At 36.6% G+C, this 26,723-nt stretch overlaps 1 protein-coding gene across 8 annotated transcripts in view; it reads right to left on the reverse strand.

Moving 5' to 3' along the window:
• MNAT1 (MNAT1 component of CDK activating kinase) overlaps nt 1–26,723 on the reverse strand; it is a 219,102-nt gene that overhangs the window by 116,677 nt on the left and 75,702 nt on the right. The window lies entirely within an intron of this gene.

Genomic DNA, 26,723 nt, shown 5'->3' on the forward strand with positions numbered 1-26,723 from the left:
AGTAACATCAGGAATTCCACAATGAGAACTGGTAAGGGTACAGAAGCCCTTACCAGTACCCCGCTGGTACCCCGCTCAGGGTACCCCGCTCAGGGTAAAATCTGAGCGACCAAAAATAATGAAATTCAAAGAATCTCAGAAGTATGCAAGATATTAAACATCATCTCAAGTCTTACTGGCCACTGGATTTTGAATCTCTTCTTCAAAAAACCAAAACCAAAGCACCAAAACAGTCTATAGAGATATGTCTCAGTACCCAAATAAATGTATAAAAGTATACACCTAACTGAATGAAGAAGAGATGAAACCTGTATGACACAACAAAATTTTATATCTCTATTTATGTGCACAAATCACAATATCTGTCTTACAGAAGTTTAACTACAACTTTTCTTCTCTTCATTTTCTTTATCCCATAAGACTTTCTAGGAAACATTATTTTTTTTTTTTTGGTCACACCGTGCGGCATTCGAGATCTTAGTTCCCCCAGGGATCAAACCCACACCCCCTGCAGTGGAAGCACAGCGTCTTAACCACTGGACCACCAGGGAAGTCCTGGAAACATGATTCTTACTGAAGAGAGATATGCTCTTGCTTGAGAACAATGCACTGAATCAATCACCATGGTAATACACATACAAATTCATAAATATTTAGGAAGCTTCCTTAATTACAGTATTTTAATCAATAAAGCACCAGCTAATTTCTTAACTATGAGTTCATCTAAGGCTTTGACTTACTCTACATTCTTGGTTTCTGTTTCTAATAATTCCAAGTGATGGCCAGACTAATGTTTGTTTTTCCATATATTTACCACACAACATCTGCTCAATAGAAATTCCCATAAATGTGAAACCAATAAAGAATGGAGTTACTTTTACAGCTTTTATTATCTGCAAAATGAAATTATACTTTAAGTCATTCTTTAATGACTTAAGTCATTAATACTTTTTAACGAACTATATCATTATTTCCTATTAGCCTATTTATAACTTAGAATAAATTCTTCTTCCTTTGTGTTTAGACTGCTTAAAATTTTAGGAAATTCTACATCCAGTTCTAACACTTACATTTAGAGTTAGTCACTTAAATCACTCTCTTCCTTTTACTTCTTTGTTTTCAGCTTCTTTACTTTTTGAAAAAATTATCTACTATGTTACCTATAAAGGAACTAATAAGTTAAATCTGGAAATAAGTTTGCTTTGTAATTTACGGTATCTAAGAAAATCATTCAAAGGATCTGCTTTGAGCCTACTTTAATTTCATTTTATTCTCACAAATACCACATTACAAAATATATTCCAATCAATAAGGCTTATATTATTCCAAATGAATAAGGTTATTTACCCATGTCCCATAAGCATTAACTCACAGAGCCAGAATTTGAACCTACTCAGTCTGATATTAAAGCCCTTTTCTATCCCTAACCACAGTGATATCCTGCCTATAAAAGTCTCTCGCTTGTGCCATTAAACAGAATGTCAGGAGGCTACCATTACCTTTCATTACTTCTCATTCTCAACCCAAATGCTACTATTGGAAAAGCACAAGTTGCTACTATATAGAACACAAGGAAAATAGCTTGATAATCTTTGATAAAACACAGTGGAACTTTGCTAGAACTAGTGACAGCTATGAAAAACTATGCAAAATTATTTACCATTTCAAGGATAAGAGGTCTTGTACCAGAAATGGTTGATTACATTTATGGATCTAATTTCTAAAACTAAAATCATTACTACAGAAATAAAAAGACTATTTTACAGAGCCATATCATTATCAATAATCCTCTTCATATACACAAGGGCAATGTAAGAGTTCCTACCAATGACAGTATGGTTGGTTCAAGGTCTAACATTATTTCCTGTATCATATACTTTTTCCTTCTTTCATTTCCATCTTTACCTGTCTCTCTCCTACTTCACATGTTTAACTCAAGAGATACTCTGGTATAATGGAAAAAGAAATGATCTTAAGGATCTGAAGGCTTATACTCTCACTCTGATTTCCATTGTCCTTCTGGGCTTACAGGACATATCAGTAACAAAGGGCGGGTAGGTAGGATTAATAATATTGATACAGAATATTTACATGTAAGTACATTCAATGGTATAAAATACTCTTCAACTAAAAGATCTTATTAATATGATTACAGATACAGAAATCTAGCACCACAGGCATTTCAAACAACTCAATATACTGATTTTAGATGTATTCTAAAAAGCCCATTTACACTAAATAACATTTATTTTTATAGCAGAATATAATCAACAAGACTACAATATTCAGGAAGTTTTGAATGAATGTTTGTCAATTATTTGAATTAGCACTCTTCAATTTAAATGTATGATCCTCCAAATGTATTCCCAAAATACAACTTGAAAAAAGGCACTGTTATTTATCTTATGAAAAAGTAAGCCCTAAATAAATTTCCAGCAAAATAATCCAAAATGGTGTTTACATTACATGAGTGATTTGCTGTTTCTCAAAAACAGAAATGTAGGAAGTCAATAATTCTCAAACTTGCAAAGTGTTTCCATGTGCTTAACAAGAAAACCATCCAAAACAAACAAAGCTTAAGAAACTTTTTATTATTTTTATTTCCCTGCCATCTGTTTTAGTCCTTTTTTTTCCTCTTGGTTCCACTCACCTTCTTTCTTTCTGTTGCCTGCTCCTAGTAACACTTCTAAAAGAATAAGGCAGCAAAATTAGCACATTGGGGACTTTAGCCCCAGGTGTCACTTGACAATGACACAGTCCAGAGCTAAATATTTATGGACATAAACTCCTAAATAAGTTAATACACACCTCAATGCAAATACTAAATATACTATGGTATCTTTCACCTAGTCTTCAAGATTATCACTCAATATCCACCAAAGGGAAAATATATTAAGATCATATGTTTCTTAAGAAAAGTTAATACCTTTTATTACTATAAGCCTTATTTTTATACATGTGTTTTTATCTAACAAATATATAGAAAATAGGTATATATGTGTGCATGTACATAAAATCTGATGAGGCAGGAGAAAAATATGAAAGCACGTGAAATAAAACAAAAAACTAAAACACTATTACCATTTCTCACTAGCAAAGATGCTTAAGTAGCCCCTCCTCAAACAGGTATTATTGAATTACACGGCTATGAAAATGTGAGGAAAAAGGCAAACAAATAAAGAAATAAGTTTAGGTTATAAGTATTTTTAAAACACTGTGAAAATCTGTGTAATTTTCTTTTAAAACGTACCTCTTTATACTAAATCCCAAAAAAGGTGACAAACTCAGGGAAGCTAAAGCCCTATTGGGCTCTAAAACTACAGAAAGACAAAGACAAAGAGAAATCTTGAAAGTAGTAAAAGAAAAATGACTATTCACGTATCAGGGAATCCCAATAAGATTAACAACTGACTTCTCATCAGAAACCACAGAAGTCAGAATGTGGTGGGATGACATATTAAAAATGCTGAAAGAAAAATACTATCAACTAAGAATTATTTGTCCAACTAAACTATGCAACAAACCAAAGGCAAAATAAAGACATTCCAAGATAAACAAAGACTGAGCAATCTGTTGCAAGCAGACATGAATCACAAAAAATAATAATAGTACTAGTCTTTCAGGCTAAAAGGAAATAACAGCAGGCAGTAACTCAAATTCTCACAAAGAAATAAAGAACACTAAAAAGGTAATTTCATGGGTAAATATAAAAGATGCAATGAAAATGTTTCTTCCTCTTTTCTTCTCTTAACTGGTTTTTAAAATAACTGCAAAGAATGGTAAAACTGTATGATTTGGCTTTTAACATATAATAGAATATATATGACATTAATAGCACATAAGAGGAAAAAGAAATGGAGTTAATCTGGATCAAAGATTACTGGTATTGAATTAGTATTAACATGAAGTAGTTTGTAATAAGCTAAGATGCATACTGTAACCTTAAAAAGTAACTCAAAAAATATGCATAGTAAAAAAATTTTTAATGTCTAACATAAAACAAAGCAAGAAAAAAGAGAGGAAAGAAAGGGACCATGTGACATATAGAATACAAATATCAAAATGGCCAAATCATATCTGTAATTACATTAACTGTAAATGGGTAAACACACCAATCAAAGAGCAAAGACTGTCAGACTGGAAAAACAAAATCTAACTATACACTGTCTATAAAAGACACATGTTAGAATCAAAGACATAGACTGAAAACAAAAGTGTGCAACAAGATAAACTATGAAAACAATAACCATGAGAGAGCCACAAAATAGTCTTAAAGACAAAAATGGTTACATAACTGAAGACAGAACTAGACAATTTGAAAATAGTTACAGATTTCAATACTCCACTCTCAATAACTGACAAACTAGAAAAAAAACCAGTGACGATACAGAATATTTAAACAACATTATTAATCAATCAAAATGATGTAACATCTAATACTGTTCCCAACAACAGTAAAATACACATTAGTTTCAAATATTTTCCCCAATAGAGAATATATTGGGTCATAAAATAAGAATCAATAAGTTTAATAGGGTTGACCTCATATAACATATTTCTCTGACCACAAAAGACTTAAATTGGAAATAAACAAGAGAAGAAAATTTGGGAAATCCACAAATATTTGAAAATTAAACAACAGATTTCTAAATAACCTATGGTCAAAGAAGAAATAACAAGGGAAATGAGAAAATATTTTCAACCATATAAAAATGAAAACAAAAATTATTAGTGCAGATAAAGCAGTGCAGAGAAAAATTTATGGCTTTAAATACCCATTCTAGAAAGAAAGATCTCAAACAAATAATCTAAGTTTCTATCTTAAGAAACTGGGGAAAAAAGAACAAAGTAAACCCAAAATAAGAAGAAAGGCTATAATAAATATTAGAATGAAAATCAATAAAACAGAAATTAGAAAACAACAGAAAAAGAAATCCATAAAGCCAAGGATGATTTTGAAAAGATCAACAAAACTGCCACACTGTTAGCTTGACTGACCAAGAGTAAAAAAGAAAAGATACAAACTACCAAAATAGGAAATGAAAGAAGGGACATCTCACCTAACCCTACAGAAATTCAACTTAGATGAAATTGATCAATTCCAAGGAAAATTCAAATTACTAAAGGAAGGGAGGTAGTGAGAGAGGAAGTGAGAGGAAGAGAGAGAGGAAGGAAACACAAAAGAAAATGGCAAAAAAAAAAAAGAAAAGAAAATGAAAAGGTCTAAATAGACCTACATCAAGTAAAGAAATTTAAAGGTACTTGGAAATATTCCCATTTAAGAAAAGCCAAAGCCAGATGGTTTCACTGGTGAAATCTATGTTTCACTGGTGAAATCTATCAAACTTTTAAAGAAGAAATAATATCAATTCTTCACAAACTCTTCCAGAAAACAAAAAAGAAGGAAATATTTTCCAACTCATTCTATGAGGTCAATATTCCCCTGACACTAAAGCCAGACAAAGTCATGCTATGGCACTGATGAAGCATTAAAAACATTATGTTAAGGAAGCTAGACTCAGGACTTCCCTGGTGGCGCAGTGGTTAAGAATTCGTCTGCCAGTGCAAGGGAAACGGGTTCAAGCCCTGGTCCGGGAAGATCCCACATGCCATGGAGCAACTAAGTCCGTGCGCCACAACTACCGAGGCTGCACTCTGGAGCCCACGAGCCACAACTACTGAGCCCGAGTGCCACAACTACTGAAGCCAACATGCCTAGAGCCCGTGCTCTGCAACAAGAGAAGCCACCCAATGAGAAGCCCACGAACCGTAACAAAGAGAAGCCCCCGCTCGCCACAACTAGAGAAGAGCCTGCACGCAGCAACAAAGACCCAAGGCAGCCAAAAATAAAAATTAATTATTTTTTTTTAAAAAAAAAGGAAGCTAGACTCAAAAGACTACATACTGAAAACTTCCACATATAGGAAATGCACAAAAAAAAAGAGGCAACTTTACAGGGACAGAAAGCAGAGAAGTGGTTGCTAGGGTCTGAGAGTGGGAGTAGGAACTAACTGAAAACTGTCACAGGAATATTTCTGGGGTGATGAAATACAGTAAGTCCCCTACATATGAACCTTCAAGTTGCAAACTTTCAAAGATGCGAACATGCATTCCACCAACGTCAGGCATGAGTGAAACTGTAGTCTGCCCTCCACCTCCTTCAGCTCTACCATCTCCCACCTCCTCTCCTTCCTCCAGTCAGTAACTCTTCTTGCCTGTTCACTTGATGCCAGCCCTGTATGCCAGATGTTGTACTCTACAACTGTACTTTTCAAGGTAATGTACTATAAGATTAAAAATGTTTTCTTTCTTTTTTGTGTGTATTTGTTTTTTATGTATTATTTGTGTGAGAAGTATTATAAACCTATTACAGTACAGTACTATGTAGCTGATTGTGTTGGTTGGGTACCAAGGCTAGGTCTGTTGGACTTACGAACAAATTAGACTTACGAACATGCTCTCGGAATGGAACTCATTCATATGTAGGGAACTTACTGTATTCTAAAACTGTATTATAGTTGCACATACCTGTAATACCATTAAAAATCATTAAATTATACACTTAATACAGGTTAATTTTATTATATGAAATTATACTTCAATAATCCTGTTTAAGAAAAAAACTGACTCATTGAATAAATCAACAACCTCTAGCTAGAGTGATCAAGATAAAAGAGAATACTGGGAATTTTTAAAGAAATATTACTCTAACACTTACAGGCATTAAAAGAGTTTTGAGGGAATATCACAAACAACTTTATGTCAACAAATATGATAACCTGGATGAAATGCTCATATTTCTTGAAAAATACAACTTTAAAAAGATGAACATCTAATAGCTTATATCTATTTTTGAACTTTAGTTGACCAAAAACCTACATGCAAACAGAATTAGAGTACCAGATGGTTTCACTAGTGAAACTCTATAAACATTTTGGGAAGAAATAACACCAATTTCTTACAAACTCTTTCAAATACAGGGTAGATCCCACTTCCAAATGTGACCAAATACTCTGACAAAACCATTCCAGGTATTACCGGTAAAAATGTTAACCGTATTACCCTATACCACAGACAAAGACATCTAAAGGCAAAGAAAACTGTGAACCAATATTCCTTATAAATACAGACATAAAAAATTCTTAATAAAAATATTAGCAAATTGGGCTTCCCTGGTGGCACAGTGGTTGGGGGTCTGCCTGCTGATGCAGGGGGCGCAGGTATATGCCCCGGTCCGGGAGGATCCCGCGTGCCACAGAGCAGCTGGGCCCGTGTGCCGTGGCCGCTGGGCCTGTGCGTCCGGAGCCTGTGCTCCACAGCGGGAGAGGCCACAGCAGTGAGAGGCCCGCGTACCGCAAAAAAAAAAAAAAAAATTAGCAAATTAAATACACATATATCATGACCAGGTAGAATCACGTAGGGTTTATCACAGTAATGTAAAGTTAATTTAACATTTGAAAATTTAACATACCACATTAACAAAGTAATGAAGAGAAACCATTATTCAACAGATGCAGTAAAAAAGCATCTAACAAAATTCAACAGCCACTCATGAAGTTTTTAAAATTTCAGTACACTACAAATAAGAGGAACTTTGCTCAGTCTAATTGAAGACATCCATGAAAATTCTATAGCTAATATGATATACAACGTTGAAAGGCTAAATGAATTTCCCTTTAGGTAGGGAAACATGGCAAGAAAAAGAAAAAAAACAAAGGAAGAAGTAAAACTGTCTCTACATGCAGATGACATGATTATCTAAAAAAAAAAAAAATGTAAAAGCAACTATGAAAAATACAAAGTAAAATAAGCCAGTGCACAACATACAAGACCACTATAAAAAGTATATAGTAGGGGCTTCCCTGGTGGCACAGTGGTTGAGAGTCCACCTGCTGATGCAGGGGAAACGGGTTCGTGCCCCGGTCCACGAAGATCCCATATGCCGCGGAGTGGCTGGGCCTGTGAGCCATGACTACTGAGCCTGCGCGTTTGGAGCCTGTGATCCACAATGGGAGAGGCCACAACAGTGAGAGGCCCGTGTACCGCAAAAAACAAACAAAAAAAAAGTATATAGTAGGAGTAAGCAACAGTAAAATGAAATTTAAATAACTATTTCCTTTAAAAAGTATCCAAAGGCTTCCCTGGTGGCGCAGTGGTTGAGAGTCTGCCTGCCGATGCAGGGGACACGGGTTCATGCCCCGGTCCGGGAAGATCCCACATGCCGTGGAGCAGCTGGGCCCGTGAGCCATGGCTGCTGAGCCTGGGCGTCCGGAGCCTGTGCTCCACAACGGGAGAGGCCACATAAAATGCTTAGGGACAAATTTGATAATACATTCAAGACCAACTACTAAAAAGCACAAAACATTGCTGAGGTAAGTTAAAGAGGCCCTGAATAAAAGAAGTATACCATGTTCATGGATTAGAAGACTGAACATTGTTAAGAAAGATCTCAATTCTCCAGAAATTCATCTATAGATCCAACAGAACCCATATTATCTCATGAAACCTTTTTGTAAAAATTAACGAATTCTAAAATTTTGAAGAATATGCAGGAGGCAATCTTGAAAAAGGACAAAACTGGAAGACATACACTACCTGACAAAGTCTTTTCAACAAATAGAATTAGAACAACTGGATGTCCATGTGCAAAAAAATGGACCTCTACATGTAATTTACATCATACATAAAAATTAATCCAAGGTGGATCAGGAATCTATCTGTAAAAGCAAAAACTATAAATAGCTTTTAAATAGGAGAATATTTTTGTGACCTTAGGGAATTTAAAGATTATTTACACATACAGGAATCAAAAGGGGAATAACCTTAAAAGAAAAAAATAAATCCATAAATGAGATTTCATCAAACTTTAAAACGTTGGCTCATCGTAACATACCATTAAGAAAATGAAAAAGTAGGGAATTCCCTGGGGGTCCAGTGGTTTGGACTCAATGCTTTCACTGCCAAGTGTTCAATCCCTGGTCAGGGAACTAGGATTCCACAACCCGCATGGTCAAAAAGATAAAAATAAAAGGAAATGAAAAAGTGAGCTAAAGACTGGGAGAAATTATTTGTAAAACAGATTATCTGACAAAAGACTTGTATGCAACATATTAGTTCTCAAGGAAATACAAACTAAAATCGCAATGAAATACCATTAAACACCCATCAAAATATCTAAACTTTAAAATGCTGACAGTATTAAATGATGACAAAATGTAAAGCAATCAAAAGTCTCATATTACTGATGGGAGTACAAAAGTGTACCACCACTATAGAAAAAATGATTGGTATTTTCTTCTAAATTAATAAATACCTACACTATAAATAAGCAATTTCACTCATATATTGAACTAAGAATTTAAAACATGTTTTCATATAGATCAATGGAAGAGGATAGAAGCCCGGAAATAAACCCATGAACCTACGGTCAATTACTCTACAACAAAGGACGCAAGAATATACAATGGAGAAAAGACAGTCTCTTCAATAAATGGTGCTAGGAAAACTAAACAGCTTACATGTAAAAGAATGAAATCAGAACATTCTCTAACACCATACACAAAAATAAACTCAAAACGGATTAAAGACTTAAATGTAAGACCAGATACTATAAAACTCCTAGCATAAAACATAGGCAGAACACTCTTTGACATAAATCACAGTACCCATCTCCTAGAGTAATGAAAATAAAAACAAAAATAAACAAATGGAACTGAACTAAACTTGAAAGCTTTCGCACAGCAAAGGAAACCAGAAACAAAACAAAAAGGCAACCCACAGAATGGGGGAAAAAATTGCCAATGAAGCAACCAACAAGGAATTAATTTCCAAAACACACAAACAGCTCATGCAGCTATATGTCAAAAGAACGAACAACCCAATCCAAAAATGGGCAGAAGACCTAAATAGACACTTCTCCAAAAAAGACATACAGATGGCCAAAGAGCACATGAAAAGATGCTCAACATCACTAATTATTAGAGAAATGCAAATCAAAACTACAATGAGGTATCATCTCACACCACTCAGAATGGCCATCATCAAAAAACAACAAATGCTGGCGGGACTTCCCTGGTGGTGCAGTGGTTAAGAATCTGCCTGCCAATGCAAGGGACAAAGGTTTGATCCCTGGTCTGGGAAGATCCCACATGCCGAAAGCAACTACGCCCGCGAGCAACAACTACTGAGCCCACGTGCCACAACTACTGAAGCCCATGCAGCTAGAGCCCATGCTCCGCAACAAGCCACCGCAATGAGAAGCCCATGCACCGCATCAAAGAGTAGCCCCTGCTCACCACAACTAGAGAAAGCCTGTGCACAGCAATGAAGACCCAACGCAGCCAAAAATAAAAATAAACAAATTTTTAAAAAATAAATAAAATAAAATAAATGCTGGAGAGGGTGTGGAGAAAAAGAAACCCTCCTACACTGTTGGTGGGAATGTAAATTGGTACAACCATCACAGAGAACAATATGGAGCTTCCTTAAAAAACTAGAACTACCACATGATCCAGCAATCCCACTTCTGGGCATATATCCAGAGAAAAATATAATTCTAAAAGATACCTGCACACCAGTGTTCACTGCAGTACTATTTACAATAACCAAGACATGGAAGCACCCTAAATGTCCATCAATAGAGGAATGGAAAAAGATTTGGTACACGTATACAATGGAATATTACCCAGCCATAAAAAAGAATAAAATAATGCCATTTGCAGCAACATTGATGGACCTAGAGATTATCATCCTAAGTGAAGTAAGCCAGACAGAGAAAGACAAATATCATATGATATCACTTATACGTGGAATCTAAAAATACACGATACAAACGAACTTATTTACAAAACAGAAACAGACTCACAGACTTCAAAAACAACTTATGGTTACCCAAGGGGAAAGGTGGGGGGGTGATAAATTAGAAGGTTGGGATTAACATATACACACTACTATATATAAAATAGATAATCAACAAGGACCTACTGTATAGCACAGGGAACTCTACTCAATGCTCTATAATAACCTATATGGGAAAAGAATCTGAAAAAGAATGCATGTATATATATGTATAACTGAATCACTTTGCTGTACACCTGAAACTAACACAGCATTGTAAATAAACTATACTCCAATATGAAATTAAATTAAATTGAAAAAAGAAAACGTGTTCACAAAATAATTTATACAAGAAAGTTCATAGCAGCTTAATTTATAGTCAAAAACTACAAACAGCTCAGGTAGTTGTCAACAACAGAATCACTAAACTGGTATATTCAAACAAATAGAATACTATATAGCAATAAAAGCTAATTCGGGATACGCAAAACAATAGGAATGAATCTCAAAATATTTTTTTAAATCTTTATTGGGGTATAATTGCTTTACAATGGTGTGTTAGTTTCTGCTTTATAACAAAGTGAATCAGTTATACATATACATATGTTCCCGTATCTCTTCCCTCTTGCGTCTCCCTCCCTCCCACCCTCCCTATCCCACCCCTCCAGGTGGTCACAAAGCACCGAGCAGATATCCCTGTGCCATGCGGCTGCTTCCCACTAGCTATCTACCTTACGTTTGGTAGTGTATATATGTCCATGCCTCTCTCTCGCCCTGTCACAGCTCACCCTTCCCCCTCCCCATTTCCTCAAGTCCGTTCTCCAGTAGGTCTGTGTCTTTATTCCTGTCTTACCCCTAGGTTCTTCATGACATTTTTTTTTCTTAAATTCCATATATATGTGTTAGCATACGGTATTTGTCTTTCTCTTTCTGACTTACTTCACTCTGTATGACAGACTCTAGGTCTATCCACCTCATTACAAATAGCTCAATTTCGTTTCTTTTTATGGCTGAGTAATTGAATCTCAAAATATTACGCTGCTACTTCTGCATATGACCATTTTACTATAACAAGGACTCTGGACGGACCATTCCCATCTTAAGCAACTAAAAAAATGAAAAAAACATAAGAATCAATGGTTTTCAGAAATTAGAAACTGAGTATCAGTCAGTACAGGACTGTGATCCCCAAGGGAAGAAAAGGAAATGAAGCGATACCTATATTTCCCTGGTGTACTACATGGAGGTCATTTCCAGGCCATGATATGTGCAAGGGAACTCAAACAAAGCCGGGGAGTCAGGGAGACTGAGATCAGACTTCAGGGCTGTCAAGGTGGCTATAATTTACAGGTTAGATTACCAGAAAAGAAAATGCTGCACAGAGAGAAAACTCTAAAGCAGGGGTCACAAACATTTTCTGTAAAGGGCAGAAAAATTTTTTAGGCTTTGCAGGCTATACACAGGCTACTTAACTCTGCCATTAAAACACGAAAGCAGACGAAGACAATACATAAATGAATGAGTATGGCTATGTTCCAATAAAACTTTAGTTACAGTAGCAGGTGGTAGGTGGGACTTGGTCTGTGAGCTGTAAATTTGCCCACCTCTGCTCTAGAGATCTGCAGAGTGACGTCCTTAACTTTTGCCTGTGTTCATCTGGACATGGGGGTGAATTACTCAAACCCAAGGAAATAACCTGGAAAGTAATAGGTCAAAAAATCCCCAAAACTCACACAGGACCAGAATAGTTTATATTCTCAATAAACAAGGTAAAGAGGCCTCTCAATACAACGGACATGACAGATAGAGTCCTCAAAATGGTAACACCTTGAAAGAAGAGCTAAATTAGCCTAACATTAAAGGCAGCTCTGCTAGACCCTACAAATGCTTAAAAGAAATCCATGCAAGGATCTAACAGATTATAGTTAACTGCAACCCCAAAGTCTGAAAATATTTAATGAAATATCATAAATTACCAGGTATTCAAAAACAAGGCAGAAATATATGACCCACACCAGGAGGGAAAAAATATTGTCAATAGAAGCAGAGAAATGACGGATGATGAAATTATCAGAAACAGACATTAAAACTCAGTTCTTAAGAACAGAGTATACTAAGGCTTAAAGAGGTTACAAGATTTGCCCAAGGCCATACACCGAATATGTATGCAGTAGAGGAGCCACAATTCAAGCCCCTTATAACAATATAAGAACAACCCTTTTTAAATAATTCTAAAATAATAAAATTCAAATTTATAATTTTCAACATGAGTGGCTATTCATTTTATAAAAATATTTCTTCAGGTCACATTAAAGTACTCACCATAGGAGTATCTTAAGTTATAAGATCCTCCACTTTCTTTAAAATATGACTGTATTAAACAAACTTCTATTTATTTATGTGTAACTCTTCAGAGATATCCATGGTAAAAATTAGAATAGATCACAATTTTATTGAAATAACACAAAATACCTGGAGAATTTAAATGCTAAAAGAAAGTAATCACCGGGTACCTAGTTAATTATAAGACATAATCATTTACCTATGAGTTTCATAAATGCATAATAAGAACTGATAAGACAGTTTTTAATGGTAATTTGGCTCATATTTCAAAACACATTTATAGACAAAAATATTAACACTACCACTACTTGGGACTTCCCTGGTGGCACAGTGGTTAAGAATCTACCAGCCAATGTAGGGGACACAGGTTCAAGCCCTGGTCCGGAAAGATCCTACAAGCAGTGGAGCACCCAAGACCTTGCGCCACATCTACTGAGCCTGCACTCTATAACCCGCAAGCCACAACTACTGAGCCCGAGTGCCACAACTACTGAAGCCCATGTACCTAGAGCCCAAGCTCCACAATAACAGAGGCCACCGCAATGAGAAGCCTGCGCATCACAACAAAGAGGAGCCCCCGCTCACCACAACTATACACAGTCCAGGCGCAGCAATGAAGACACTCGCAGCAAAAAAAGTTAATTTTTAAAAAATACTTAAAAAAGAAAACCTCTACTACTACTTGCATTTTCACATTACTTTTTTTAACATCGTTATTGCAGTATAATTGCTTTACAATGTTGTGTGGTTTCTGCTGTATAAAAAAGTGAATCAGCTATATGTATACATAAACCCGCATAACTCCTCCCTCCTGCGTCTCCCTCCCACCCTCCGTATCCCACCCCTCTGGGTGGTCACAAAGAACCAAGCTGATCTCCCTGTGCTATGCAGCTGCTTCCCACTAGCTATCTATTTTACATTTGGTAGTATACATATGTCCATGCCACTCTCCCAGCTTACCCTTCCCACTCCCCGTGTCCTCAACTCCATTATCTCCGATTGAGTCTTTACTCCTGTCCTGCCCCTAGGTTCTTCAGAGCCACTTTTTTTTTTTAGATTCCATACATATGTGTTAGCATACGATATTTGTTTTTCTCTTTCTGACTTACTTCACTCTGTATGACAGTCTCTAGGTCCATCCACCTCACTACAAATGACTCAATTTCGTTTCTTTTTATGGCTGAGTAATATTCTATTGTCTATATGTGCCACATCTTCTTTACCCATTCATCTGTCGATGGGCACTTAGGTTACTTCCATGTCCTGGCTACTGTAAATAGAGCTGCAATGAACACTGTGGTACATGACTGTTTTTGAATTATGGTTTTCTCAGGCTATATGCCCAGTAGTGGGATTGCTGGGTCATATGGTAGTTCTATTTTTAGTTTTTTAATGAACCTCCATACTGACTCTGGCTGTATCAATTTACATTCCCACCAACAGTGCAAAAGGGTTCCCTTTTACCCACACCCTCTCCAGCATTTGTTTGTAGAATTTTTGACGATGGCCATTCTGACCAGTATGAGGTGATACCTCATTGTAGTTTTAATTTGCATTTCTCTAATGATTAGTGACATTGAGCATCCTTTCATGTGTTTGTTGGCAATCTGTATATCTTCTCTGGAGAAATGTCTATCTAGGTGTTCTGTCCATTTTTGGATTGGGTTCTTTATTTGATATTGAGTTGTATGAGCTGCTTGTATATTTTGGAGATTAATCCTTTGTCAATTGCTTAGTTTGCAGATATTTTCTCCCATTCTGAGGATTGTATTTTTGTCTTGTTTATGGTTTCCTTTGCTGTGCAAAAGATTTTAAGCTTAATTAGGTCCCATTTGTTTTTTTAATTTCCATTTCTCTAGGAGGTGGGTCAAAAAGGACTGGCCTGTGATTTATGTCATAGAGTGTACTACCTATGTTTTCCTCTAAGAGTTTTAAGGTGCCTGGCCTTACATTTAGGTCCTTAATCTATTTTGTATTTATTTTTTGTGTATGGTGTTAGGGAGTGTCCTAATTTCATTCTTTTACATGTAGCTGCCCAGTTTTTCCAGCACCACTTATTGAAGAGGCTGTCTTTTCTCCACTGTATATTCTTGCCTGCTTTATCAAAGATAAGGTGACCATATGTGCATGGATTTATCTCTGGGCTTTCTATCCTGTTCCACTGATCTATATGTCTGTTTTTGTGCCAGTACCATACTGTCTTGATTACTGTAGCTTCGTAGTAGAGTCTGAAGTCTGGCAGCCTGATTCCACCAGCTCCATTTTCCTTTCTCAGGATTGTTTTGGCTATTCGGGATCTTTTGTGTTTCCATACAAATTGTGAAATTTTTTGACCTAGTTCTGTGAAAAATGCCATTGGTAGTTTGATAGGGATTGCATTGAATCTGTAGATTTCTTTGGATAGTATAATCATTTCCACAATGTTGATTCTTCCAATCCAAGACATGGTATATCTCGCCATCTGTTTGTATCACCTTTAATTTCTTTCATCGGTGTCTTATAGTTTTCTGCATACAGGTCTTTTGTCCCCTTAGATATGTTTATTCTTGGTCTTTTATTCTTTTTGGTTCAATAGTAAATGGGACTGCTTCCTTAATGTCTCTTTCAGATTTTTCATCATTAGTGTATAGAAATGCAAGAGATTTCTGTGCATTAATTTTGTATCCTGTTACTTTACCAAATTCAGTGATTAGCTCTAGTAGTTTTCTGGTAGAATCTTTAGAATTCCCTATGTATAGTATCATGTCACCTGCAAACAGTGACAGCTTTACTTCTTCTTTTCCAACTTGGATTCCTTTTCTTTCTTTTCCTTCTCTGATTGCCGTGGCTAAAACTTCCAAAACTATGTTGAATAACAGTGGTGAGAGTGGGCAACCTTGTCTTGTTCCTGATGTTAGAGGAAATGGTTTCAGTTTTTCACCATTGAGAATGATGTTGGCTGTGGGTTTGTCATATATGGCCTTTATAATGTTGAGGTAAGTTCCCTCTATGCCTACTTTCTGGAGAGTTTTTATCATAAATGGGTGTTGAATTTTGTTAAAAGCTTTTTCTGCATCTATTGAGAGGATCATATGGTTTTTATCCTTCAATTTGTTAATATGGTGTATCACATTGATTGATTTGCGTATACTGAAGAATCCTTGCATTCCTGGGATAAACCCCACTTGTTCATGGTGTATGATCCTTTTAATGTGCTGCTGGATTCTGTTTGCTAGTATTTTGTTGAGGATTTTTGCATCCATGTTCATCAGTGATACTGGCCTGCAGTTTTCTTTTCTTGTGACATCTTTGTCTGGATTTAGTATCAGGGTGATGGTGGCCTTGTAGAATGAGTTTGGATCCTCCCTCTCCTATATTTTGGAAGAGTCTGAGAAGGACAGGTGTTAGCTCTTCTCTAAATGTTCAACAGAATTCACCTGAAGCCATCTGGTCTTGGGCTTTTGTTTGTTTTAAGATCTTTAATCACATTTTCAATTTCAGTGCTTATGATTGGTGTGGTTATATTTTCTATTTCTTCCTGGTTCAGTCTCAGAAGGTTGTGCTTTTCTAAGAATATGTGCATTTCTTCCACGTTGTCCACTTTATTGGCATATAGTTGCTTGTAGCAATCTCTCATGATCCTTTGTATTTCTTGACTGTCAGTTGTTACTTCTCCTTTTTCATTTCCAATCTATTGATTTGAGTCTTCTCCCTTTTTTTGTTGATGAGTCTGGCTAATGGTTTATTAATTTTGTTTATCTTCTCAAAGAACCACCTTTTATTCTATTGATTGATCTTTGCTATTGTTTCCTTCATTTATTTTTCATTTATTTCTGATCTGATCTTTATGATTTCTTTCCTTCTGCTATCTTTGAGGGATTTTTGTTCTTCTTTCTCTAACTGCTTTAGGTGTAACGTTAGGTTGTTTACTTGAGATGTTTCTTGTTTCTTGAGGTAGGATTTTATTGCTATAACCTTCCCTCTTAGAACTGCTTTTGAGGCATCCCATAGGTTTTGGGTCATCGTGTTTTCATTGCCATTTGTTTATAGGTATTTTTTGATTTCCTCTTTGATTTCTTCAGTGATCACAGTAGTGTACTGTTTAGTCTCCACGTGTTTGTATTTTTTACAGATTTTTTCCTGTCACTGATATCTAGTCTCATAGCGTTGTGGTCAGAAAAGATACTTGATATGATTTCAATTTTCTTAAATTTACCAAGGCTTCATTTGTGACCCAAGATATCATCTATCCTGGAGAATGTTCCATAAGCACTTGAGAAGAAAATGTAATCTGCTGTTTTTGGATGGAATGTCCTATAAATATAAATTAAGTCCATCTTGTCCAATGTATCATTTAAAGCTTGTGTTTCCTTATTTATTTTCATTTTGAATGATCTGTCCATTGGTGAAAGTGGGGTGTTAAAGTCCCCTGCTATGAATGTGTTACTCTTGATTTCCCCTTTTATGGCAGTTAGCATTTACCTTATCTATTGAGGTGGTCCTACGTTGGGTGCATAAATATTTACAATTGTTATATCTTCTTCTTGGATTGATCCCTTGATCATTATGTAGTGTCCTTCTTTGTCTCTTCTAATAGTCTGTATTTTAAAGTCTATTTTGTCTGATATGAGAATTGCTACTCCAGCTTTCTTTTGGAAACCACTGGCATGGAGTATCTTTTTCCATTCCCTCACTTTCAGTCTGTATGTGTCCCTCGGTCTGAAGTGGGTCTCTTGTAGACAGCCTTATACGGGTCTTGTTTTTATATCCATTCAGCCAGTCTATGTCTTTTGGTTAGAATATTTAATCCACTTACATTTAAGGTAGTGATTGATATGTATGTTCCTATTACCATTTTCTTAATTGTTTTGGGTTTGTTATTGTAGGTCTTTTCCTTCTGTTGTGTTTCTTGCCTAGAGAAGTTCCTTTAGCATTGTTGTAAAGCTGGTTTGGTGGTGCTGAATTTCCTTAGCTTTTGCTTGTCAGTAAAGGTTTTAATTTCTCTGTTGAATCTGAATGACATCCTTGCTGGGTAGAGTAATCTTGGTTGTAGGTTTTTCCCTTTCATTACTTTAAATATGTCCTGCCACTCCCTTCTGGTTTTCAGAGTTTCTGCTGAAAGATCAGCTGTTAACCTTATGGGGATTCCCTCATACGTTAATTGTTGCTTTTCCCTTGCTGCTTCTAATATTTTTTCTTTGTATTTAATATTTGATAGTTTGATTAATATGTATCTTGGCGTGTTTCTCCTTGGATTTATCCTGTATGGGACTCTCTGTGCTTCCTGGACTTAATTGACTACTTCCTTACCCATGTTAAGGAAGTTTTCAATTATAATCTCTTCAAATATTTTCTCTGTCCCTTTTTTTCTCTCTTCTTCTGGGAGCCCTATAATTTGAATGTTGGTGCATTTAATGTTGTCCCAGAGGTCTCTGAGATTGTCCTCAATTCTTTTCATTCTTTTTTCTTTATTCTGCTCTGCGATAGTTTTCCACTATTTTATCTTCCAGGTCACTTATCCGTTCATCTGCCTCCATTATTCTGCTATTGATTCCTTCTAGAGAATTTTTAATGTCATTTATTGTGTTCTTCATCATTGTTTGTTTGCTCTTTAGTTCTTTAGGTCCTTGCTAAATGTTTCTTGTACTTTCTCCATTCTATTTCCAAGATTTCTGGATCATCTTTACTATCATTACTCTGAATTCTTTTTCAGGTAGACTGCCTATTTCCTCTTCATTTGTTTGGTGTGGTGGGTTTTTACCTTGCTCCTTCATCTGCTGTGTATTTCTCTGTTTTCTCATTTTGCTTAACTTACTGTGTTTGGGGTCTCCGTTTCGCAGGCTGCAAGTTCGTAGTTCCCGTTGTTTTTGGTGTCTGCTCCCTATGGGTAAGGTTCATTCAGTGGGTTGTTTAGGCTTCCTGGTGGAGAGGACTGGTGCCTGTGTTCTGGTGGATGAGGTTGGATCTTGTCTTTCTGGTGGGCAGGACCACATCCGGTGGTGTGTTTTGGGGTGTCTGTGAATTTTTTATGATTTTAGACACCCTCTCTACTAATGGGTGGGGTTGTGTTGCTATCTTGCTAGTTGCCTGGCATAGGGTGTCCAGCACTATAGCTTGCTGGTTGCTGAGTGGAGCTGGGTCTTACCATTGAGATGGAGATCTCTGGGAGAGCTTTCACTGTTTGATATTAGGTGGAGCCAGGAGGTGTCTGGTGGACCAGTATCCTGAACTCACCTCTCCCACTTTAGAGGCTCAGGTCTGACACCTGGCCAGAGCACTAAGACTCTGTCAGCCATACGGCTCAGAAGAAAAGGGCAGAGAAAAACAAAAAAAAATGAAAGAAAGAAAATTAAATTATAATAAAGTTATTTAAAAAAATTTTTAATTATTAAAAATAAGAAAAAATAAAGAAAGAAGAGAGCAACCAAACCAAGAAACAAATCCACCAATGATTACAAGCACTAAAAACTATACTTTAAAAAAAAAACAAAGCACAGACAGAACCCTAGGATAAATGGTAAAAGCAAAGCTATACAGACAAAATCACACAAAGAAGCATACACATACATGCTCACAAAAAAGAGAAAAAAAAATGTGTGTGTGTGTGTGTGTGTGTGTGTATATATATATATATATACACACACACACACACACACATATTAAAAAAAAGGCAGAGCCACCAAATCAATAAACAAATCTACCAATGATAATAAGCTCTAAATACTAAACTAAGATAAACATAAAACCAGAAACAAATTAGATGCAGAAAGCAAACCCCAAGTCTACAGTTGCTCCGAAAGTCCACCGCCTCAATTTTGGGATGATTTGTTGTCTATTCAGGTATTCTTCAGATACACGTTACATCAGGTTGATTGTGGAGATTTAATCCGCTGCTCCTGAGGCTGCTGGGAGAGATTTCCCTTTCTCTTCTTTGTTCGCACAGCTCCTGGGGTTCAGCTTTGGATTTGGCCCCATCTCTGCGTGTAAGTCACCTGAGGGCGTCTGTTCCCGCCCAGACAGGATGGGGTTAAAGTAGCAGCTGTTTAGAGGGCTCTGGCTCACTTAGGCCGGGGGGAGGAAGGGGTATGGAATGCCAGGCAAACCTGAAACAGCAGAGGCCAACATGACGTTGCACCAGCCTGAGGCGTGCCGTGTGTTCTCCCGGGGAAGTTGTCCCTGGATCACGGGACCCTAGCAGTGGTGGGCTTCACAGGCTCCTGGGAGGGGAGGTGTGGATAGTGACCTGTGCTTCTACACAGGCTTCTTTGTGGCCGCAGCAGCAGCCTTAGTGTTTCACGCCGATCTTGGTGTCCACACTGATAGTGGCAGCTCAAGCTCATCTCTGGAGCTTGTTTAGGCAGTGCTCTGGATCCCCTCTCCTTGCATACCCTGAAACAATGGTCGCTTGTCTCTTAGGCAGTTCCAGACTTTTTCCAGACTCCTTTCCACTTTTTCCCCAGACTCCCTCCCAGCTAGCTGTGGAGCACTAGCCCCCTTCAGGCTGTGTTCACGTAGCCAACCCCAGTTCTCTCCCTGGGATCTGACCTCCGAAGCCCGAGCCTCAGTTCCCAGACCCCACCCGCCCTGGCGGATGAGCAGACAAGCCCCTCAGGCTGGTGAGCGCTGGTCGGCACGAATCTTCTGTGCAGGAATCTCTCCGCTTTGCCCTCTGCACCTCTGTTGTTGTGCTCTCCTCCATGGCTCCGAAGCTTCCCCCTCTGCTCACCACCCCCCGTCTCCACCAGTGAAGGGGTTTCCTAATGTGTGGAAACTTTTCCTCCTTCACAGCTCCCTCCCAGAGGTGCAGGTCCTATCCCTTTTCTTTTGTCTCTGTTTTTTCTCTTTTCTTTTGCCCTATCCAGGTACATAGGTAGTTTCTTGCCTTTTGGGAAGTCTGAGGTCTTCTACCAGCATTCAGTAGGTGTTCTGTAGGAGTTGCTCCACATGTAGATGTATTTTTGATGAATTTGTGGGGAGGAAGGTGATATCCACGTCTCACTCCTCCGCCATCTTTTTTTTTTTTTTTTTTTGCGGTACACGGGCCTCTCACTGCTATGGCCTCTCCCGCTGCGGAGCACAGGCTCCAGACGTGCAGGCTCAGTGGCCACGGCTCACAGGCCCAGCCACTCCACGGCATGTGGGATCCTCCTGGACCGGGGCACGAACCCGCATCCCCAGCATCGGCAGGTGGATCCCCAACCACTGCACCAGTGGGGAAGCGCCATTCCTCCGCCATCTTGAAGATCCTCCCCCCCATTACTTCTCTGGTTTCTACAATTTGATTTGCTACCAAAGCGCAACATTATATATTAAGAATAGATTTAATTGCTCAGTACAGTTTTTACTTTCTTATTTCACACACAGTTGGATATCAATTTTCTATAAACAAATGTGAACAAAGAGTTTAATCTTCAAATGAGTTCAGAATAATAAGCAATGTTTGATGAAAATAGCTAAATCCTATTTGTTGTAATCAGAAAAGCCAATTTATGTCACAGATGAGCTCCCTTCTGGCTTACCCATGGATAATATAAAAAAAAGTTTTTTAAACATCAAGCGTAAAATACTCAAACAGCTTTTGCCTTTGGCAACGAATGACAGGCTCCCCTTTACTGCTCTCCAGCAATCAACAACAAAGGACCAAAAGCTATACTTAACAATTCTTAGCTTATCTTTGTAACTCAGTTTCTTTCCAGTTTGCATGCCAAAGCGTAGTGAAGTATAGAACACCATCACAACTGAAGAAGCACCAGATTCCCAGCCTTAGATTCTGGTTTCTAATTTTACAACATGATCAAGGTGTCTTTCTGTGCTTCCAAAAGACTAAGACTTAGTACTTAAATCTGTAGATATGATGTATGGATACTTAATGATACAAGCTAGTAACAAATGGGGATGAAAAACTGCTACTTTGAGGTCTATTCACTGGATCAACTAGGAATGATGTAATAATGGTAACCACATCTATTCTTTAGGGGAAAATTTAATTAGAATTATTTATAAAATAAAAAGAAACAGAGGTCCTAAAATTATATTGTTGGAATCTGAACCAATTAGATTAAAATAACTAACAAATGACTGAGAAAACAAGCTGCAATCCCTACTTTAGGAGTGCAAAAAGCTATTACCCCAGAGAGGACAAAATATATACAAAATAACGTTTCACCTATTCATACATAAAACAGTGATTAAGTGGAACTCTCTTAGATATTCAAGTCACAAATTATATATAAATAATTCTTCTAATATGTACTGTACCCCTAGCACTTCCCCACTCACTGAGAGTTTAATTCCTAGGGAATATAATTCAAAAAATTCAGCCAATCTGTGAACATTCCTAACCAAAATATATTCACTGTCTCAACTCTACATATCTCAATACATAATAATTAAATCCTCATTTCATACTAATTATTTTACGCCAATTTTTAACCCTTCATATTTCTCTAGGTTTACTAAATAAATAAATCCTGTCTTCTCAGTCACACAGCAAAGGATCTACTTCCAAAAAGCTTAATTAAATTTATGTCTCCCTTGGACGCTCTCCAAGTTCAGCATATCTAACTTCATTTGTTGTGTCTGACTTTTCTTTAAGTACAGCAGAACAAGAAAAGGTCATTGCGGTGGCTCCTGTCCCTTAGATTACCCTCTATACAATCAGTCCACTATTAGAAGCAATAGTTGAAATCCTAGCTACCCTCAGATTAGAAGGACACCTAACATAGAATTTATCTTTTGTTTTTGAGTATTCTCATTAACTAAATAAGGTATAGTAGAAAGAGAGTGAGTTTCAGTGCCATCTTTTACATGTAATCTATCCTCTGAGACTCAGTTTTCAGATCTGAAAAAAATAGGAATACCATCTATTTCATGGAGATATAACAACAGAAAACGACACCTTTTATTAAAAGAAACTATCACAGGTCACAAAGTCTTAAGCAGTGTTGGCATCCTTGCCAACATCTGTTCAATGTAATTAAACCCTGGGATACAGGTGTTCAATAAATGTTACTTTTCATCCTGCATTTTAGGGATGATTTTTCCAAACAGTATAGAGACTCAACTTCATAAACATTTAGATTTTCATCTACATTATGTGTTAGTCTCCACATTCAGGAATATGGAATAAATTCAGTAATTCCACATAAAAACTGTGTCTAAATTTTCACCTTGCCCTTGAACCAAATGCTGAATTTTGCTAAAATAACAAACGATAAGTATTCCATCACACACTTAGGTTATATGAATGTCAACATGCATTAAAGTAATTGGATCACCTCCCTCCCACCACACACAAAAAAAGAAAAAAAAATTCCAGGTGGATAATAGAAAGTTAAACAATAAAGAGTTCAAAAGACACCCTTAAGAGAGTGAAGAAAACAAGACATAAAGTGACAAAAGTTATTTACTATACATATGACTAATAAAAGGCTTAGATCCACAACATATAAAGAACTTCTACATATGAGCAAGAGTCTTGAACAGGTATTTCACAAAATAGGACAACCAATGCTCAATCTCATTAGTGATCAGTGAAATAAAGTGCAGATTAAAATCACAAAACAGTACTAAATACCCGTCAGAATGGTTAAAGTGGAAAAGACAGAAAAGCACAAGTGTTGGTAGAAGTACAATTGGTGAAAACCAATTTGGAAAATGTTTTGGCAGTATCTCCTAAAATGAACATACATAATCACTATGACCTAGTAACTCTACTCTTAGGTAAACACTCATGAAACAATGTCTGTGCATGTGACCAGGAAACATATATTAAAATGTTAGTATAATGTATAATACCAAAACTCAAAAAAATCCAAACATCTATCAACAGTAGAATGGATAAATAGTAGTATATTCCTCTAATGGAACATTATCCACAAATGAAAATGAAAAAAACCTACAGCTATATATAAAAACATAGATGAATCTTACAAATATAAGTTGGACAAGCAAAACATTAATCAGGTTAAGGCATACATGCTTAGATGTTAAAGCTATTTAAAAGAGCAAGAAAGGGAATGCCATAAAATACAGAAGAGTGACTGTTTCTAGGAAAAGGAATGGGGTGCTAGCCAGATGTGAGAAGTCATGAGGAGGACTTCTAAAGTACTGTGAATACTTTTTTCTTTTATCATCACTTTGTGATGATTCACTAAGCTATGTGGTTTGGTTCTGTGCACCTTTGTGTATATGCAATACATTTTGCCAAATGAAAGGTTATAAAAAAGAGAGGAAGGGAAGAAGAAAGAAAATAAATAACAAGTCACAACACTATCTGGAAAGATATCTAATATATTAAGTTAAATACTAAAGTCAAATGAAATGATGACAAATAAGCACACAAAAAGATGCTCAACATCATTAGTTATCAGGGAAATGCAAATGAAAACCATAATGAGATAACCACTACACATCTGTTTAGAATGCCTAAAATACTAAAATTCTTAATACTGAGGATGCAGACCAACTGGAATACTCACCAATGTCGGTAGGAATGCAAACTGGTACAGGCACTTTGAAAAATAGTGAATGAAAATTTTTTACAAAGCTAAACATACCCCTACCGTATATAAATCACCAATCTCATTCTTAGTAGTACTTACCCAAGAGAAATGAAAACGTATGTACACACACAATTGTAAGCAAATGTTTATAGCAGCCTTATTCATAATCAAAAAAAAGGAGACAACTCACATGTCCTTCGACTGATGAACGGATAAAGAAACTGGTATATCCACACAATGGTATTATTACTTAACAAAAGGAACAACTATTGATACATGCAGCAACATGGATGATCTCAAATGCATGTTGCTAACTTAACAAAGCTAGACCTAAAAGGCTACACACTGTATGATTCCATTTACATGACAGTCTGGAATATGTATTACCTAACTATACAACATAATGAGATTATAATGTAATTCACTTAGATATTTAACTATAATAACAACAAAAAGCATTACTTGTAAAATTACATTTGCACTTGGTTTAGCATTTTATATACATATTTTAATCCTCCGAATAATCATGTAAAGCTAAATCATCGCAACTTTACCAATGAAAAAACAAATTCAAAAAGTAACATTTTACCCACGGATACACATCTAGTGAGTGGTAAAGCTGGGGTTTAGTCCCACTGTATCTGGGTCTTTCCAAGCCCATTTTCTTTCCTCTACATCATACTGCCTCTTAGTTCAAAAGCACTGGTAATTGCTTAATGGATAGTGTTTTCTTTTGAATTATTTAAAGATGTGTTCATACTTCCTACATTTGCAAGTTTAAAATAAATCATGAAGGGAACACTCCTGCACTGCTGGTGGGAATGTGAATTGGTACAGCCACTATGGAGAACAGTATGGAGGTTCCTTAAAAAACTACAAATAGAACTACCATATGACCCACCAATCCCACTACTGGGCATATACCCTGAGAAATCCATAATTCAAAAAGAGTCAGGTACCAAAATGTTCATTGCAGCTCTATTTACAATAGCCCGGAGATGGAAACAACCTAAGTGCCCATCATCGGATGAATGGATAAAGAAGATGTGGCACATATATACAATGGAATATTACTCAACCATAAAAAGAAACGAAATTGAGCTATTTGTAATGAGGTGGACAGACCTAGAGTCTGTCATACAGAGTGAAGTAAGTCAGAAAGAGAAAGACAAATACCGTATGCTAACACATATATATGGAATTTAAGAAAAAAAATGTCATGAAGAACCTAGGGGTAAGACAGGAATAAAGACACAGACCTACTGGAGAACGGACTTGAGGATATGGGGAGGGAGAAGGGTGAGCTGTGACAAAGAGAGAGAGAGGCATGGACATATATACACTACCGAACTACCAAACGTAAGGTAGATAGCTAGTGGGAAGCAGCCGCATAGCACAGGGATATCAGCTCAGTGCTGACCACCTGGAGGGGTGGGATAGGGAGGGTGGGAGGGAGGGAGACACAAGAGGGAAGACATATGGGAACATATGTATATGTATAACTGATTCACTTTGTTATAAAGCAGAAACTAACACACCATTGTAAAGGAATTATACCCCAATAAAGATGTTAAATAAATAAATAAATAAATAAATCATGAATATTTCCTATTATTAAGGTACCCACATACCCACAATCATACAATACAAAGTTAAAATATACAACTTCTGCCCTCAAGATGTTTATAATCTAAGAGTTAGCACACATATGACAAAGTAGGCAATTTTAAACCTCAAAAATAATAGCCAAGTAGTAGAAACATGGGTAGCGTGAGTACCTTATAATAACAAAATAATTCTAATTGCTTCTTCCCATCCCTTGTATCATCACTATCATTCATTTCACTTATATAAGGATATGTGTGTGAAGTATACATATATACATACACATAAGCAAACACAGTCAAATACAGTGTCATTATTATTTTAAACTGTTATCTGTTAGATCAATTAACAAGAAAAATAAAAGTTTTTATTTTATCTTCATTCATTTCTTCTCCAATGCTTTTCCTTAGATATCTGAGTTTCTGACCTGTATCATTTTCTTTGTCTCTAAAGCAC

The sequence above is a fragment of the Tursiops truncatus genome, chromosome 2 (assembly GCF_011762595.2).
Source record: "Tursiops truncatus isolate mTurTru1 chromosome 2, mTurTru1.mat.Y, whole genome shotgun sequence".
NCBI lineage: Eukaryota > Metazoa > Chordata > Mammalia > Artiodactyla > Delphinidae > Tursiops > Tursiops truncatus.